This window comes from Centropristis striata, chromosome 21, assembly GCF_030273125.1.
Source record: "Centropristis striata isolate RG_2023a ecotype Rhode Island chromosome 21, C.striata_1.0, whole genome shotgun sequence".
NCBI lineage: Eukaryota > Metazoa > Chordata > Actinopteri > Perciformes > Serranidae > Centropristis > Centropristis striata.
In genome coordinates this window covers 33,273,107-33,292,072 of record NC_081537.1, presented here as the reverse complement: position 1 = coordinate 33,292,072, position 18,966 = coordinate 33,273,107, and the positions used below count along the sequence as shown (strand labels likewise).

At 40.3% G+C, this 18,966-nt stretch overlaps 1 protein-coding gene across 2 annotated transcripts in view; it reads right to left on the bottom strand.

Annotated features, from left to right (window-relative positions):
• LOC131959110 (RNA binding protein fox-1 homolog 3-like) overlaps nt 1-18,966 on the bottom strand; it is an 846,381-nt gene that overhangs the window by 297,107 nt on the left and 530,308 nt on the right. The window lies entirely within an intron of this gene.

Below are 18,966 nucleotides of genomic sequence, written 5' to 3'. Positions count from 1 at the left end.
ATACATTACGTACACTCACCAGCCACTTTATTAGGTACACCTGTTTATATCTAGTCAGCCAATCATGGCAGCAACTCAATGCATTTAGCATGCACTGGCTACCTGTTGCAGCCCGCATCAAATTCAAACCTCTAATGCTGCCTACAAAGTTGTCTCCGGTACTGCTCCTACCTACCTGAACGCCCTGATTCAGGCATACGCTACCTCACAACCGTTGGGCTCTTCCAATGAACGGCGCCTGGCTCTGCCACCCGTTGGTCCAAGACAATCCAGACTCTCTGCATTTCTTGTTCCCCATTGGTGGAACCACTACCAGTTCCTACCAGAGCAGGACGTCCCTCTCTACCTTTAAAAAACTCCTGAAGACCTTCAGAGAGCATCTTCTCTCCTAGCACCACATGACAACTCTACTCCTTAGAGAATCATCACTAGCACTCTTTGCTGCACTAACGCCGCTTATCACACAATACCTTGATTGTTTCCCTTTCCTGTTAGTCACTTTGGATAAAAGCATCTGCTATACGACTAAATGGAAATGTCTAAATGTAAATTTAGGGAAGTAGACATGGTGAAGACGAGCTGCTGAAGTTCAAAGTGAGCATCAGAATGGGGTAGAAAGGAGATTTAAGTGACTTTGAACATGGCATGGTTGTTGGTGCTAGACGAGCTGGTCTGAGTATTTCACAAACTGCTGATCTACTGGGATTTTCCCGCAGAACCAACTCCAGGCAAAAGAGAAAATATCCAATAAGCCTTGATGCCTTGTTGATGCCAGAGGTCAGAGGAGAATGGACAGACTGGTTCAACAGAAACTCAAAAAACAACTCGTTCCAACCAAGGTCTGCAGAAAACAATCTCTGAACGTACAACACGTCCAATCTTGAAGCAGATGAAGACCACACCAACACTTTATTAGGTACACCTTGCTAAAAGTGGCCTTTGAGTGCATTATTTTTAGCAAACTGAACACACTTTAGAAATGAATTGGTGCCTCCATTTTTCTAGGTACATTTACTGGTGCCACCTGTGTTTGAAGGTTCTCTACTGACTGAACCAACAGTAAATAAACTGCAGGAATACATGTTTCAGTGAGCTCAGATAAACCAATCAGAGTTCAAATAACCCACTCCAAACACCTTGGCGTGAGTGCAACCTTTATTTAGGCAACCAGGAGAGATGAGCAGCCTCCCCCAGACCACTGGCTGAATGGATGTGGAGTGTCAGTCTGCAGATGTAATTACAGTACAACCCATAATACTAAATGTGATTGCAGTGTACAGCAGTGAATGATGAGATCTAAATAAGGAGAGCAGGTAAATGAAGCTCTCCTGTGGGGTTTATGAAATACACTTCAGCCAGATCACACTCAGCCTCACTACACCAGCTCTTCCTCTGTGCCACGATCTGGACTTGGCTGGTTACTCCTGGCTCCACTTAGAATGGGCCTATCTTACATTCCATCACTCTAAGTAGTTTGGCACACACACACACACACACACTCACACACACACACACACACACACACACACACACACGGTTATGGCCTGTTGGCTTGGTTCTGGCCTGGTTCTTTGGCAAATGTGTGTCTGCTAGGCTTGTATCCCAGTCAACACCCTATGGGTTGTGTGTGTGCGTGTGTGTGTGTGTGTGTGTATGTGTGTGTGTGTGAGAGTGCTCAGTCTGCTACCCCACTTGGCTCACCTGATGCTGATGGCAAGAATAGAAGGACAGGAGGAAAATGGAGGAGAAACGCAGGAGAAAATATGAGATGGGCATATGGATCCATTTGGAGACCTGGGGTCTCAGAGTAGGTCTCTCTCTTTTACACACACTCACACACACACACTTACACTCTCTGTCATCTTTAGAGAGTTGGATGTGCCCAGTACACTCCCACTCCAGACCAATTTATGGCTTCCTCTCCTCCTGTGTTCAGAACCACTCTCTCTCTAAGCAGTAGCTCACTTCCCAGTATTTATCACTCTCCAGTCCCCCGGGGGCTCCGAGCACCAAAACATCATCCACTGGGAGTGAGTGAGAAAGTGTGTGTGTGTGTGTGTGTGTATGAGTGTAAGCAAGACAGAGGAAGTGAGAGTGCAAACAAACGCCAACAAGTTCTCCAACAGAACAGCAGAAGAGGTCATGTCTCATGTCTAAGTACCACAAATTACAGCACGTGTTTTACAGCACATATTAACGTATCGGGTTCGTGTTTTACAGCACGTAGGCACGTATTGTGGCTGGTGTTTTACAGCACATATTAATGTATCGTGGCTCGTATTTTGCAGCACATATTAGCGTATCGTGGCTCGTGTTTTACAGCACATATTAACGTATCAGGTTCGTGTTTTACAGCACATTTTTACAGCACTTATTAACGTATCGTGGCTCGTGTTTTACAGCACATTTTTACAGCACTTATTAACGTATCGGGTTCGTGTTTTACAGCACATTTTTACAGCACTTATTAACGTATCGTGGCTCGTGTTTTACAGCACGTAGGCACGTATTGTGGCTGGTGTTTTACAGCACTTATTAACGTATCGTGGCTCGTGTTTTACAGCACATATTAACGTATCGTGGCTCGTGTTTTACAGCACATATTAGCGTATCGTGGCTCGTGTTTTACAGCACATATTAACGTATCGTGGCTCCTGTTTTACAGCACGTATTAACGTATCGTGGCTCCTGTTTTACAGCACGTATTAACGTATCATGGCTCCTGTTTTACAGCACGTATTAACGTATCGTGGCCCGTGTTTTACAGCACATATTAACGTATCGTGGCTCGTGTTTTACAGCACATATTAACGTATCGTGGCTGGTGTTTTACAGCACATATTAACGTATCGTGGCTGGTGTTTTACAGCACATATTAACTTATCGTGGCTGGTGTTTTACAGCACATATTAACGTATCGTGGCTGGTGTTTTACAGCACATATTAACGTATCGTGGCTGGTGTTTTACAGCACATATTAACGTGTCGTGGCTCGTGTTTTACAGCACATATTAACGTATCGTGGCTCGTGTTTTACAGCACATATTAACATATCGTGGCTGGTGTTTTACAGCACATATTAACGTATCGTGGCTGGTGTTTTACAGCACATATTAACGTGTTGTGGCTCGTGTTTTACAGCACATATTAACGTGTCGTGGCTCGTGTTTTACAGCACATATTAACGTATCGTGGCTCCTGTTTTACAGCACATATTAGCGTATCGTGGCTCGTGTTTTACAGCACATATTAACGTATCGTGGCTCCTGTTTTACAGCACATATTAGCGTATCGTGGCTCGTGTTTTACAGCACATATTAACGTATCGTGGCTGGTGTTTTACAGCACATATTAACGTATCGTGGCTTCTGTTTTACAGTACATATTAACGTATCGTGGCTCCTGTTTTACAGCTCATATTAACGTATCGTGGCTCCTGTTTTACAGCACATATTAACGTATCGTGGCTCGTGTTTTACAGCACATATTAACGTATCGTGGCTCGTGTTTTACAGCACATATTAACGTATCGTGGCTCCTGTTTTACAGCACGTATTAACGTATCATGGCTCCTGTTTTACAGCACGTATTAACGTATCGTGGCTCCTGTTTTACAGCACGTATTAACGTATCGTGGCCCGTGTTTTACAGCACATATTAACGTATCGTGGCTCGTGTTTTACAGCACATATTAGCGTATCGTGGCTCGTGTTTTACAGCACATATTAACTTATCGTGGCTGGTGTTTTACAGCACATATTAACGTATCGTGGCTGGTGTTTTACAGCACATATTAACGTATCGTGGCTGGTGTTTTACAGCACATATTAACGTGTCGTGGCTCGTGTTTTACAGCACATATTAACGTATCGTGGCTCGTGTTTTACAGCACATATTAACATATCGTGGCTGGTGTTTTACAGCACATATTAACGTATCGTGGCTGGTGTTTTACAGCACATATTAACGTGTCGTGGCTCGTGTTTTACAGCACATATTAACGTGTCGTGGCTCGTGTTTTACAGCACATATTAACGTATCGTGGCTCGTGTTTTACAGCACATATTAACGTATCGTGGCTTCTGTTTTACAGCACATATTAACGTATCGTGGCTCCTGTTTTACAGCACATATTAGCGTATCGTGGCTCGTGTTTTACAGCACATATTAACGTATCGTGGCTCCTGTTTTACAGCACATATTAACGTATCGTGGCTTCTGTTTTACAGTACATATTAACGTATCGTGGCTCCTGTTTTACAGCTCATATTAACGTATCGTGGCTCCTGTTTTACAGCACATATTAACGTATCGTGGCTCGTGGTTTACAGCACATATTAACGTATCGTGGCTCGTGTTTTACAGCACATATTAACGTATCGTGGCTGGTGTTTTACAGCACATATTAACGTATCGTGGCTGGTGTTTTACAGCACATATTAACATATCGTGGCTGGTGTTTTACAGCGCATATTAACGTATCATGGCTGGTGTTTTACAGCGCATATTAACGTATCGTGGCTCGTATTTTACAGCACATATTAACGTATCGTGGCCCATGTTTTACAGCACATATTAAAGTATCGTGGCTCGTGTTTTACAGCACATATTAACGTACCGTGGCTCGGTTTTACAGCACATATTAACGTATCGTGGCTCGTGTTTTACAGCACATATTAACGTATCGTGGCTTCTGTTTTACGGCACATATTAACGTATCGTGGCTCGTGTTTTACAGCACATATTAACGTATCGTGGCTCGTGTTTTACAGCACATATTAACGTATCGTGGCTTGTGTTTTACAGCACATATTAACGTATCGTGGCTCGTGTTTTACAGCACATATTAACGTATCGTGGCTCGTGTTTTACAGCACATATTAACGTATCGTGGCTTCTGTTTTACGGCACATATTAACGTATCGTGGCTCGTGTTTTACAGCACATATTAGGTTAAGTTGACCCATCCACCACCCCAACCTCCACCTTGGCTGTCAATCACAATCCGGTCAGCAAGACAGTGAAATACGGAGACATAGCTCATTTCATGCTGCCTGTACACGCAACCTATATGAATATTTTTGACAGGAGAACAGGCTGAAAAAAGCATAGTAAGACATAGAAGCCTCTACTTTTATGGCATATAGTCTTTGTGCTGCCAGAAGGACCAGCAACGTAATGTGCAACTAGTCTGTTTTCATAGCAGATATTTTGACTTCTTATTCTAGGAGAAGTGCAATTACAAGAGCTCTGTTCTATTCAAGTGTCTTAGTTAGTGGTGACAGGGACAGTGAGCCAGCATGAACAATACCAGGACCCCCAAACTGAAGCAGTTTAATAGATTTCAGCCATATTTTACTGATGTAAACCTCCATTTAAAACACCTACCCACACCCACTACCTTAGTTTTTTTGCTTGGCTGGTGCTAGGGCTGGTGCGGTTCTTTGGCAGTCCAAAAGCAACATCTACATCTGTCTGTTCATTACTTTCGTACTTTCGTTTATAAATCATGAAGTGAATTATAGGGGATGTGGGATAAAACAAAGGGGAAAAAAATGACCTATACCTCAAAAAGCTGAGAGGAGAAGATTTCTTTTTGATTGAATGACTGCACATGGCCGAATGTTATAGAAGACATAGCTAACTGAAGCTAAAAACAAGAAATGGACCCCCAACTTAACAGAAATTAAACACAAAATTCATGTTTCACCATTTTCTCAATAAAAATAAACTCTTGACAAAATGGAAAAGCTTCCCAAGTAGAATACCACTCACTGTCTAGGTTTTGTACACGTTTTTTTCTTTTCAATTACCCATTGACAATTGGATGCTTTGGGACAATCTGGAGGTTATTCTTAAAGCTCGCTCACTGTAAAGCAGCACCTTGAATAATGCCGTCAGCTAAATACTCAGAATATTAAAAGCACAGTCCATCCAGAGCCATTTCCACTCCAGCCTTTTGGAAACACACTGAGCAGAAACAGAAACTTCTTGCGTTCTCATCAAGCAATCCAAAGGAGCCAATAAAGACTTCACAGCCCATCAAGCCAAGCAGTGGATTGGTCAGCACTGTTACTAATAACTGCTGATGAAAATCTTAAAGGCCAATAAAAGCCCATGGATGAGCTGCTATGGTTTCCTATTACAAGCCAGTCATCTGGAGACTAATGTGTCTAGGACAGCATCTTAGCTAACTACAGCAGAGATTTACGCAGCATTTCTGCAGAATCTGCGGCCTTGTAAAAATGCTTTTTTTGGGGGATAAACTCAACTGTTGGGTGCGGTACTCAATCACCTGCTAAAATCTTTTCATATAAACCTCATATAGAATAAGAAACCTTGCATATGTGTCCAGGGATGAAGGACTGACAACACAGTGCAAAGCTAGAATGGAAAACAGACATATAACTTGTGTTGCAATCTCATAAAAAAAGCTTAAATGAAAAAGGACTGAGCAGAAATGAACAGAGTTGGGTTATTGCTTCTGCTGCATTTATTTTTCATTCATTTATTAGACTGCAGCAACTTTGCAGTGATTGATAAAAAGTTGCTCGAGATATCCCTCCTTTTAGTTACTGAATGTTTGTTCAGAGAGCTTTTTTGCCATTCTGCATCCTAGCGTACCTTATCAATGCATTGCTAAATCAATGTTAAGCATCTTATGGATTAGCTCCAAGTCATAAAAAAGGGCCTTGACAAGCCATGTGGAGGAAGTAATATGATTCAATTACGCTCACTAACCTTCCCTCTAGTATAAACACACTCACGTGCACACACACACCCACACAGCGCCGTGAACAGCAGCCTAATAAAGCAACTCTTACTTGGCACAAACATCAGCGAGGCTGACTGTATGTTTATTTAGCATAGTGCTGCACTGATAAAGAAGGAAAAGAAGTAGAGGCATATTGAAACACGGTCTAAAGCTGTGTGCATACAAATATATGTATTGTGTGTATGATATAATGCATGTAATGAATAATGAACAAAAGAGGTGCTGCAGCTACCTTCATTCATTTATTCATTCATTATCCTGATCTGAAACTCGGGTCTGGGGGAGCTGGAGCCAATCCCAGCTGACATTGGACCAGAGTATTTGGCGGGGTAGACCCTGGACAGGTCACCAGACTAAGGCCCCGTTTCCATGGTGACGGTCTGAACAGAAGGCGCAAAAGTGGCGTCGCGTTAATATTTTTATTAGGGGGTAAGGCACATTAGAACAGGAACCAATGTTATAATTACATGGAGTATCACATCACATCCGCATCACAATTGAAAATATAAACATCTGGCCCAATAGGAACATGATTGGGTGACTAACAAACAATGTGTAAATCAAAAAATAATAATTTAAAAAAAGTAAAAAAAAAAGGTGAAAATAAATAAATAATTATAATAATAATAAATAAATAAGTAACTGAGGATTCTTGTATGTAATAAGTAAATAAGTGTTTTAGCTACAGGGTGTAGACAAAATACAAGGGAAGCCAAAAGAAGAAAAAAACAAAAAAAAACAAATAAATAAATAATAATAATGATAAGGATAAGAAGAGAAACAAAGAGAGTAGGTGGGGGTCCATCAATCAGTAGGTATAGTGAAGAGAGTGAAAGAAATTTAAAAAGGGAAGCCACTTGTTATAGGCGTCTTCACTTTTTATTCCTCGTTTAGACGAACGTTTTCAGGAGGAAATCTGCTGCATACGGTGACGCAAAAGTGTGTGGAATTCAAGTGTGAGCATGCCAGGCGGCTAGGGGGCGCTGAGATAAACTATCACATAACGCCGCCATGTCCGCACCCTGTACACATACGTGATGTGAGCAGATCTGACGGTGGAGCGTATTTAACTTTTCCACTCTGGAAGGTGGTTTCAGATTTTTGCGTTTTTAAGCCCCAAAAACGCCGTCACCGTCTAAACGAAAGGCACTTCCGATAAAATATTTTGACGTTTTTACCCGCAAGCGTCCTGGTGTAAACGGGGCCTAATACAGGGTTGACACATAGGGGCACAGATTCACGCTCTCATTCACTCCTACGGGCAATTTAGAGCCACCAATTAAACCTAAGATTCATGTTTTTGGACTGTTGGTGGAAGCTGAAGGAGCTGGACAGAAAGAAAGAAGAGCAGCGAGCCGGATTCGAGCCGACAACCCTCTGGAGGTGAAAGTATAAACCACTACACCACACAGCCCCAGGTACTAGCAATGTATTTAAAACCTGTGAACATGCAGGTAAAAAATGTCTACAAATTTTAGGATTAGGACACAAAAAGTGTGCCACAAATTTTTTAAAAAGCATGTATTCTTGAACAAAATAACACTAGTGATTAGCAACCAGAAAAATGTTACCTAGCCACTCAAAATAAGTTGTCCTGCCTAATTCTTAGTGAATAGCAAAATATGCCTGTCGATAAAGAATCCTCCTCCACTGGCTCCAGGCCACATGTTAACAGTTATTCCCCTACAGACAAGACTACATGAGACACATGAGAGTGAAGAGTCTTTAAACAATTTCAGCCACACCTGACCTCGATATGACAAAAGATTCACTTTGCTATCATTTAGCTTCTTGCTTCAACTCCACTTGAGTCTGTGCTTTTTAGCTACTGCCACTTTATCCACATATTTCCTGCCCTCTTATTTATGTCTGAGTGCCGGAGGTCAGCCCTACACACAGGTCTGTATGTGACTGAGTGAGTGAAATGCTCTTTTCTCTCTGTCTGCTTTCAAACACGTTGCTACTGGCTTTGAAAAGGACATGGCTTTTATTTCACTCATTGCATTTCAAAGGTAATTTATAGGGGTGGTGCACAGGTGGTGCAAAAGCGCTATTGTTGCTCTAACTGGGAATCCCCACTGGGAATGAGACAAAAGCAAAGTAACATCCAAAATATTCACATCATAGACACAATCATTAATTATTCCTGTGACCAAGTGTGGTCAGCCATCGACTAGATGTGACCTCGTCTTCTTCTTCTCCGCCTTTCTCCATGCTGCCGCTCCTTTTCCAATCCTTCCAACCAAGGTTATAATAGTTTTGGATTTTTCATTAATTTTAGTTCAGTTAGTTTTAGTTAGTTTTAAGAGTGAGTTCTCTAGTTTTAGTTTAGTTTTTAGTTTTTGAAAATGCTTAGTTTTAGTTTAGTTTTTATTAGTTTTAGTGTTAGTTTTAGTTTTTTGTAATGGGCTATGTGTTGGGTGCCAGATTCAAATTGGTCATAATAAATTTTGCCTTTATTTCCTTTGGTTTATCATCTCAGCCCCAATAAGGTTATTAACTGTTTTGTATTTTGGTTTGAGTGTAGACATCCCAGTCTCAGTAAACATATTCACCATGTGTTGCATGTTCAAATAGAAACACTGAATTATGAAAGAAAACTAAGGACATTTTCACTATAATTTTAGTTAGTTTTGTAACCACAAAATACAGTTTCAGTTAGTTCGCGTTTTTTTAAAAAACTCTAGTTTTTATTTTTATTTCAGTTAACGAAAATGTTTTTTCAATTCTAGTTTTCGTTATTTCGTTAGTTTTCGTTAACTATGATAACCTTGCTTCCAACTTTTTTAGTCCTCCCATTTCTGTTTATTTTCTTAGCTCCTTTGCCCTTTTTGTGTCCTTGCTTCCTGCCTTGTTCTATCCTTTCATCTCCTACCTCCAATTTTCCACCATCCCTCCCTTCTTTAGCTTCCTCCCTCCATCCATCCAACCTCCTCTCTCCTTTGGCGCTCTAACCGGGACAGCTGGTCAGGTGGGTGCACCTCCTCCTGTCAGTTTAACCGGCTTGGCTGCCGGGCCAGTTGAGCTTTGATCCACTACCAACAACCCCGAGCCTCAGCAGGGCCACAGCAGTGCCAACCCAGGGGTCCCTGAGAGCTCGCACTCCCCCAACCACTTTACCCTGACTATGGGTAGCATGGCCAATAGCCCCCACCCCCACAAAGTATGTACATGGCAGCTTATGCAAAGAGCCACTGAGGAAGGAGTAATCGGGGAGGCCACCTGATGAAAGGGGAGGGCAGGACAAGAGAGCTGGTTGGGGCCACATCAGGCTGGATCATCTCTCTCTGCTGATGATCCAGCAAATTAGCAAAGAGGAAATCTGTGGAGGCTCCTGCTTGTGATGGAGATGGCAGATATTGAATTGAGATATGAAGATTTGCAGAACCATAGCATGAATGAAAATGTACACACACTGAAAATTATTTGTTTCTTACCAAGATAAAAACAACTTAATTTAGAAGTGTTAGATACGTGATCTTGTTTTAAGAGATCATTCCCTATTTTAAGTGTTTAGGTTATTTCTAGATGTAGCAATCTTGTCAAGGTAAATTATCTGTCCATGCAGCAAGATCATTTTCCTCAGACTTAGTGTTTTTATCTTGTTTTTAGACTAAACACCTTTTTTGCAGTCCACACTTCAAGGCAAGGGGCAAAATCAGAGGAACAACATTATGACATTAGCAGAGTGAGACATCAGATGGTTCCCATGCTTATAGGTTACTTTTTAAAATAAAAGAAACTACAGCACCAAAGAGGGCAAACTGGGCTAAAATTACTAATGCCTTAAATAAAACATAGAAGAAGCCTTATTCTCTTTACAATAATTAGTGAAATATGCAATCGTTAAGATTAGTGTATATGATGGAATAGTGGCATTAGAATGTGTGAGAGGCACCAAACTATAGAAAAAACTAATTCCCATGATGGGGGCATGATGGTTCCTGTATCCCTTTAACAGCCAGACTCAGGTCATGGGAGGCTCCACTCTCCACACAGAAGAGCCACAAGCCATATTTGAAAAAATTCCCAATACGATAAATATCATGTGACTTTTGCTTCCTTGTTTTTCCTTTTGTGTAATGCAATTATAAGACATCAAAAGCCGTACCTTGATAGCTGTAACCTAGCTAATGCTGGCTCCAGTGTTGTCACTATAACTATAACTAAGCCAACAGATACTCTGTGAGAATCCGCAGATACTCTACTATTCTCCTGAAAAGCTGTTCTTGTGCTAAAAGGCTTTCGAGCAATCATTCACAATCCGACTAGTGCCTCAGTGCAACAGAATCAACTTGGCATTCAGCTGCTGGCATTAAGGCCTTAACTCGAATTGCCATGAAACACAAATAGTATAATGTGAACGCAGTATGGTGCACGGTTTGCTTCAAAGCCCGTTCTTATGTGAGATTGGAAATCTGCCACTCTCCCCCGCCTGGAATCACCTCTCCTCGCTCGCCTCTGTCAACAGCTGCTTTGAGAGGATTCCCGTGGGGCGGCGGGGGCGAGGGGGAGGGCTCGCTAAGCTTTGTGCCGACTTCTCTTCGTGTCGCCTGTTTATTCCGGAGACTAAGCACTACAAAGCCAGCTAACTGTAAAACAATTAGATTAGCATAAATATGTTCTATTATACATGCAGATTTAAGGCCCGGCGCTTTGCAACAGGGATAAAATCCACTGAATTATTCAGAATGTACAAATATTGGTTAAATCAGATTGAAACAACAGGAAGCAAATACAACTTCATTACTCTACAGTGGCCTGGGAGAGCACCATATGCCTCTGTCCACGTTGGTTAAACATTTTATACTCTGTTTACTCAATCTTTGTCACATAAAACGACTGCAGTAGAGCAAATATGCAAATGGATAGAGAAACGGAAATCAGAAATCAGCACCCCAAAAGTTGAGAACATGTTAAAGTTTGGCAGTTAAAGGGAGGATGGTGTTGCCACCCACAGCTTTATGCAGTTCTGATATTTAAAAAAAAAAAAAAAGGTGTTCAGAATGTGAAAACCTTTTCACTAATGTGTCAGTGTTCCCTGCCCCCCTTGGTGGAACAAACCAATGTTAGATATTAGACCATCACTTCCTTTTCACAGAAGGAACATTATCCACCTCAGTTACCTCATTTGGTTCCATTATTACTGTGCACTCATTGATATTTAGTGGTATTGTATTCTTAAATATCTTCAGTATCAAACATATTACAGAAGAATGTTGAAGGATAATTTATTACAAATGAAGCAAGATCTGAAGTAATATAAAGTTTAAGCAGTATAGTCTAGACGGAATTGTCCAAAAAGTGAAAGTGAGGAGCATTTATGAGTACAAGTCAGGAACCGGCCTACTTTACTTATTTCAAGGGTGCTGAATCCAAAAAAAATGGTTCCCAAGCGAAATTTTTAGTTTTTGACCTTCTCATTTGCATATCAAAATGGCGGCCGTTGGTCATTGGACCATTTCCCCTTAGTTTTTTTGTAAGTAGGCAATCAAAGATGAGGAAATTAAGTTTCTAGATCTATAGTCTAGGGTCAGAGCAAGGATATAGTGGAGGCTCAGTGTCTTTTATATATATATATATATATATATATATATATATATATATATATATATATATATACATATATGCAAAATACACAACAACTTTTAAGGTGAGATTAAGCATTATTTGTGTCATTTTTTTAAAGCCGATATAAATATTCAATCAATATAACTTTTAAATGTTCCAGTTGGTATTTTGTATATATATATGTATATATATATATATATATATATATATATATATATATATATATATATATATATATATATATATATATTGGGAACCATTTTTTTTGGACTCAGCACCCTTGAAATATGTAAGGTAGGCCGGTTCCTGACTTGTACCCATAAATGCTCCTCACTTCTTATAGAAGGCCTTTTTTCTGAAATCCGTCTAGACTAGTACAGGCAGATTTAGGGTGCTTTCACAACCCAAACATTACAAAAGAACTAAATTTGACATTCTTTTCTCATATATTGGCCTATTTTATATCATAGGCTATTTTTATTTAAGATATTTTTTTATTTAAATGTGCACTTTATGGAGCTTTGATTTTTTTTTTTTTTAAAAAGGTACTCCTGTTGTTATACAGTATTTATGTTCACTTAAATGGTTTCAATAAAACTACTTGTGAGATGTCATATTTGGCTCTCACTTAGTGATAAAAAATATCGGGATATATATCGTATATCGATATTCAGCCTTAATATATCAGGATATGTCTTTGGTCCATATCCATTCTGCTGATATCAGATGTTTGATTGACATCTGGGCCAAAGAACGCTGAATAAAGTAAAAAAAAAAAAACAATGACTTTATAAAATCATTTGAGATCAACTCGAAGGGAAATAATTGGTGCACACGATAGATCAGTGCAGAGTCGAGGTAAGAAAAAATCGCCAGCAGTATTTCGTGGTGCATTCGGCTCCATGTTGCTTTGGTTGGAAAGTTAGAAAATGTAAATAAACAATTAGAAATAATACTGCAAGTATACACCCTGCAAGTCTTTTTATCTTTATTTGGTCTGCTTAAATTTATGCACCATGAAAGCAAACCAGACTAAATACAAATGAACCAAAAGTATCATTTTCACTCTGATCCAGACAAACCAAACAGGCTTGGGTTGTGAAAGCGCCCTGAAGGATTCTGATCCTGGATGGACATTGAAGAGATTGCTTTTACTAGAAAGAGTTCCTTTGATTCCAGCAATATATGTGCAATGTCTCTGTGAACAGACAGTGAGAAGAAAGGCTGTGATTCTTTTAAAGCAAGTTCAAATAGCGAAGAGCCTTTTTCTACCAAAGCAGCGGTTCAGATGTGTGAGTGTTGGAGATTGAGCATGTTTCAGACGTGGTGTCTTCTATGAAATGGATCAATAGTGAACCTATCTGCTCTAATTGAAGACACTGTATAAACACACTTAAAGAAAAAAAAGACACACACATGCACTACTCCATGCTGCCGAGGAGAGCAATAATCTGCAAGGTCAAGGGAGCCGCAGTTCATGTAGTCGGTGATACATACATGTCGTCTGTCTAATGCTCGCTCGGGGGAAATCATTAAATCCATAACACCAGGATGTATGTACATCACTGGATTCTATGTATATGTGTGTGTGTGTGTGTGGTGCAGAGGTACCAGGGGACCCAGACTAGTCATTTCATGCATGAAATGCTCATCCCATTGGTCTTAAAGGAAGAGAAAATCAACCTTGGAATGATACAGGGAAGATGGAGGGATAGAGCACAGAGGGCTGGAAGGAAAAGACAAGAGAAGAGGAATAGTAATATAGAGAGCGGCATTATAGATTTGCTTAATTTTAGAGTCGGGGGTTAAGAAAGAGCGGCTTGTTGTTCCCGCTTCAGCTTTAAAAACTCGCCACTGCAAATAAACACAGACTGCACAACACTCTTCTTCTATTCTCATGCTCAATCTCTTTTTCTTCCTTTCTCCTTCTCTCCCTTGCCACACTGCTGCACTCACTCATTCATGTAAACACACACACACACACACACTAGCACTACTCCATTACCAGCAGTTCCCAGTGATTGAGGATTCCTATGGTAATGGTGATGTGGGGCTGCCCTGGCTGCCAGCTGGCTGGCCCCATGACTGATACCATGCTTTGTGTGTGTGTGTTTGTGAGTATGTGCATGTTGCCTGCTTAGGTTTTTATATGTATTAGCAAATGAAGATCATGAAAAGCTCATGTAATTAAGTCAAATGCAAAGAATGAGTGTATGTGTTTAGTATCAGTGCACTGCAAAAAAAGGCAACTTGTATTTTTTGGCCTAAAACAGTGATTTAAGTTGGTAAAACTTGGAAATATAAATTATTGACATTTAGGGCAATAATGTAAGTTAGCACAACAAAGGAAGCCAGTTGTCTGCTCAAAAACAAGTTGGTGAGTTGTTGTTACTTATATCTTTAAGTTGGGGTTCACAACAAGGGACAATAGTTCTGATAACTCTTATTTCTTTGTTGGGAAATGCGGGAAAGCGGTGAAATTCGGTCATTAGCGAATGCTAGTGGCTAACTGATGCTAGCGGCGAACTGATGCTAGCGGCTAACTGATGCTAGCAGCGCTGCTTGTTACAGCTACAAGAGTAGCCATTAGCGTATCAATGCTAACTCAAAATTGTGGTCGCAACATTAGCTGACATTTCATAGCAGCGTTACTCCTGCTAACTTCTGCAATGTGCTGAATAAGGATAAGTTTAAAGTTACTAAAATGTAAAATAATAAATTCCAAAATCTGAATTCAGAGTTGAGCAAACTCAAAAGCAAAACTTAAAATATTTTGTTTAATTGTCCAACTTAAAATGTTATCGAAGTTTGTTGCCTAGAAATTTTGATTTCACCCAACTTTTCTTGTTTCTTGTGTGGGTGAAAGAAAGTAGCCGAGTCTATTAGCAGCGAACACCAAAGGGTGTCACAGTGAGATGCATTTACTGTTCATTCATTGGCTTTACTGAACATTGTTGTAGGGAAAGTTACGTCAGAACCGTTTGCTCTCCTCTTGGTTTTCTGCTTGGTGTGTGGCCGACTGAACATTTGCATTTTTCTCCCTCACTGTGCCTGAACATACACTGTAACAGATTGCTGTAAGAAAACAGCCAAATTGTGACAGTAACATACTGTTTTTCATGAAAATTATATTATACTGTAGAAAACAATGCATTCTGGGCAATATCTGTAGGTAGCTTGCACTACTTTTCTCAACTTCCATGTTGATTAATGCATTTTGTGATGAAGACGTGGGATTTGCCCATGTTTGCTCAGGTTTTTAGGAGCTTTCTTTGGACAGCACATTTGGAATATGCATCCCAGTTGGGTTTTTTTTGTTTTTGCAACACATAGCCTCTTTCCTGTTTACAGTCAGGTCTGTGTGTTGCAGTGGTTGTTGTACATAAACTAACCTGTGTACAGTTTGCAAGGCTGGATCGAGATGCATGGCCCAAAGGTTCTAGTCAGAAAGAAAAAAAACACTTTAAAAAAATATGAAATATCTTTTGATATGTGCACATATTGCAATACCAAGCTTTTCAAGAAGATGGTTGAAGGAATGAAGAAGAGGCAGCTGTGTTTGAGCGGTTAAACAAGTAGTTTTTGACGCAACGAAGCAAAATGGCACAGCCGTTTCAATTGTCCATAATAAGAATAGCTTAAATAAAATTTATTGCCATAATGTATGGATTTCATCTGATGCCAGACGTAAAGCTCCATTTATGTCTTAGTTGCTGCTGTTGTCCTATAAATCTCCAATTCAGGTCGGCACTTTTCTTTTTCTTGTTGCTGTTGTTTGGACACTGTACCCAAGTTGTGTGGTAATCCGCCATTTTGTCATATCCAATCTATTTATGTTTTAAGATGCTGCCGTGTTGTTGTTTGTTTTGTTTTTTGTTAGTTTGTTTGTTGTTGTTTTGGTTTTGTTTTAACTTTTATTCTTTTTTCTTTTTTTTTCTTCTTGTATACCAAAAAAGCATATAAAACTATGATTGCTTTGTGTGAAACATGTATTCTAACCAATGTGAACTTGGCAATAAAAATAATATATATTAAAAAAAAAAAAAAAAATATTTAGCGCCTTTCAAGAAACCCAAGGACCCCAAGGAGCATTTCAGGTTTCGGCTGGGAGAAAGTCCCAGAGGGTGGGAGCTGCGGAGCTGAAGGCATGAGCCCAAAAGTTTTAATCCATATTATCCATAATCAGAGTATGCACAGCTGCATGTTAGGGGGAATATCAGTGGAAAGAGAAAAGGAAAGAAAAAAAATGGTGCATTATGGCTAAGGAGCAGTAAAAAGCCATGAAAACATTTGTCGGGGTCAAAGGGCAGAAAAAAATGCTTAAAGTTGCATCTTTTTTTTATTGTATTGTCTTTTTTTTTATTTAGTGATATATGACCAGCATCATTTTGCTTTGTTTCGCACTACAAAACAATACAATAGAGATATAAAAAGATAGTTGCAGCCGCATTCAGCAGCAAAGTTCCCTTTACTAACGCACTCATAAAGGATTCAATCACATGCAGCTATTATCTGTTTCCATGGGCATTAAAAATCTTCTTATTTACCTTACCTGACATCTTTTTGCTTTTACCTTGTTATCTTGCAGCCATCTTTACTTATTGTTGCCTTTCGTTCACCTCTCCTCCATGTCAGCATTCCATCACTCATGTCTTTCAGCATTACTTCCCCCTTTTTCTTTTTTTTACCTTTCTTCAAATCTTTCCCCATCTTCAGCTGTTTTTGTTTTCCTGTGTTTTTTAGCCTTTCTCCACAACTTTTCCTCCCTTTCAGTGATTTACACACACACACACACACACACACACGCTTCATAACACAAAAGCACAAATACACACACCAACAGCCTCTATGCCACTTAATTCTCTTTCTGTCACACAAAACTGGTTTTATTTCCTTCTGCCTCTGTTCCTCTTCCATAAATAGTCTCTCTCTCTCTCTCTCTCTCTGGATATAATGTACCACCTGCCAGCCTGTCCCTGCCAGTCCACACCACATCACCAACATACTGTGGAGGCTACAGGGAGGGACGGGGTGAAGTGGCTTGATAGGAGTAGAAGAGGGAAAGCATGCCCCATAATGCCACGTTTTCATCCTTTACTTACCCCATACACTTCATTTTCTTTATGCATGTTTCTATTCACTCCAAAGAAAGGTAAGAAGGACTGAACAAACAATAAAGGCCATAAAACAATGTCCTGTTCAACCCAAACCTAGAATCCCTGAAGTTACATTCACACTGACCAACATTCGTAAGAAATGTAGAAAGTGGAGCTCAATAGTCGAGTTCCCATCAACAAAATGATATGTGCACTTTGAAGATTTGCATGAGAAAAGCTTGATGGAAACAGCAAAATTCTTTAAAACTTTTTAAAGTGCCATACGTTTTTACACTTGCTAGAGGTGTTTTTTAGCCTGGGTATACCCAGACTGCCTTGCGCGCTCGAATTTAATTTCGAACTGCTAGCGTCGCTAGCGGCTAATAGCTAATAGCCGCTAACGGCTAATAGCCCCACTACCGCGGACAGCGGAGCCGCCAGAGACCCGCAGCAGCTTGTTTGTTGCCCATAAAATCAGTGGATGTGTGGCTGAATGACATGAGGGGGAATAAAGCGTGAAAATAAATAATCTTGCAGAAAGCGAGAAGTGGAGGAGAAAAGCAGCAAACAACACTCTCTCACAGACACACACACAACAAACATCCATCTCTGTTGCTCTACTACGTCATCTGGTATAACTGATCTGATTGGCTAAGAGCTACCTACAGACGCTTTGATAGACATTCTAAGCGTCCAATAAACGGCTCTGGAGGATCGTAAACCACACCTCCTCTACGGAGAAATACATTGCTCGTTGCCAGACTAGCCCTCATTTGAGAATAGTCTGGTGTTAGCCAGGCTAGGTGTTTTTTGTCTTTTTCTAAAGAAAATAGTAGAGATGGAAGCAAATTTTCTGAAAAAGTCCTGACGTAGCGAGAATTTAACCGGTGCGCTGCTTGTTACAGCTACAAGAGTAGCCATTAGCGTATCAATGATATTGTGGTCACAACATTAGCTGACATTTCATAGCAGCGTTACAATCGTGCCAGAGAAATTCAGAGTTGAGCAAACTCAAAAACAAAACTTAAATTATTTAGTTTAATTGTCCAACTTAAAATTTTATCAAAGTTTGTTGCCTTGAAATTTTGAGTTCACCCAACTTTTCTTTTTTTACAGTGTATAAGCATTTTCCTTAATGCGACATTTCTAAATTTTCCTTCAAAACTGGCTTCAACTTGAATTAAAACACGGCTCATATCAGAATGTGGAGGTTTGGGTGTTTGATGGAGGTGGAGCATTGAGGACTTTTGTCCCTCTGTTCACGTTTCTCTTTCTGATTATCTCGGTGAAGATTAAAGTGGTTCCTGTCCTGGGTTGTAGGGCTCCATGGCCTACCATCACTCTTCCCCTTGAGTCTTGGCAGAAGCCTGGCAGCCAGTGCCTGCCCCATATGCCCGTCTACAGCCAGGCCTGGACTGGTCTGGACTGGTCTGGCCTGAACGGGGAGTGTTGGCCTGGCGTGGACAACGCTGGTCCAGGTGGATGTGGGCCATTTCTCTCCTCTGTCCAATGGAAAAAGAGCCA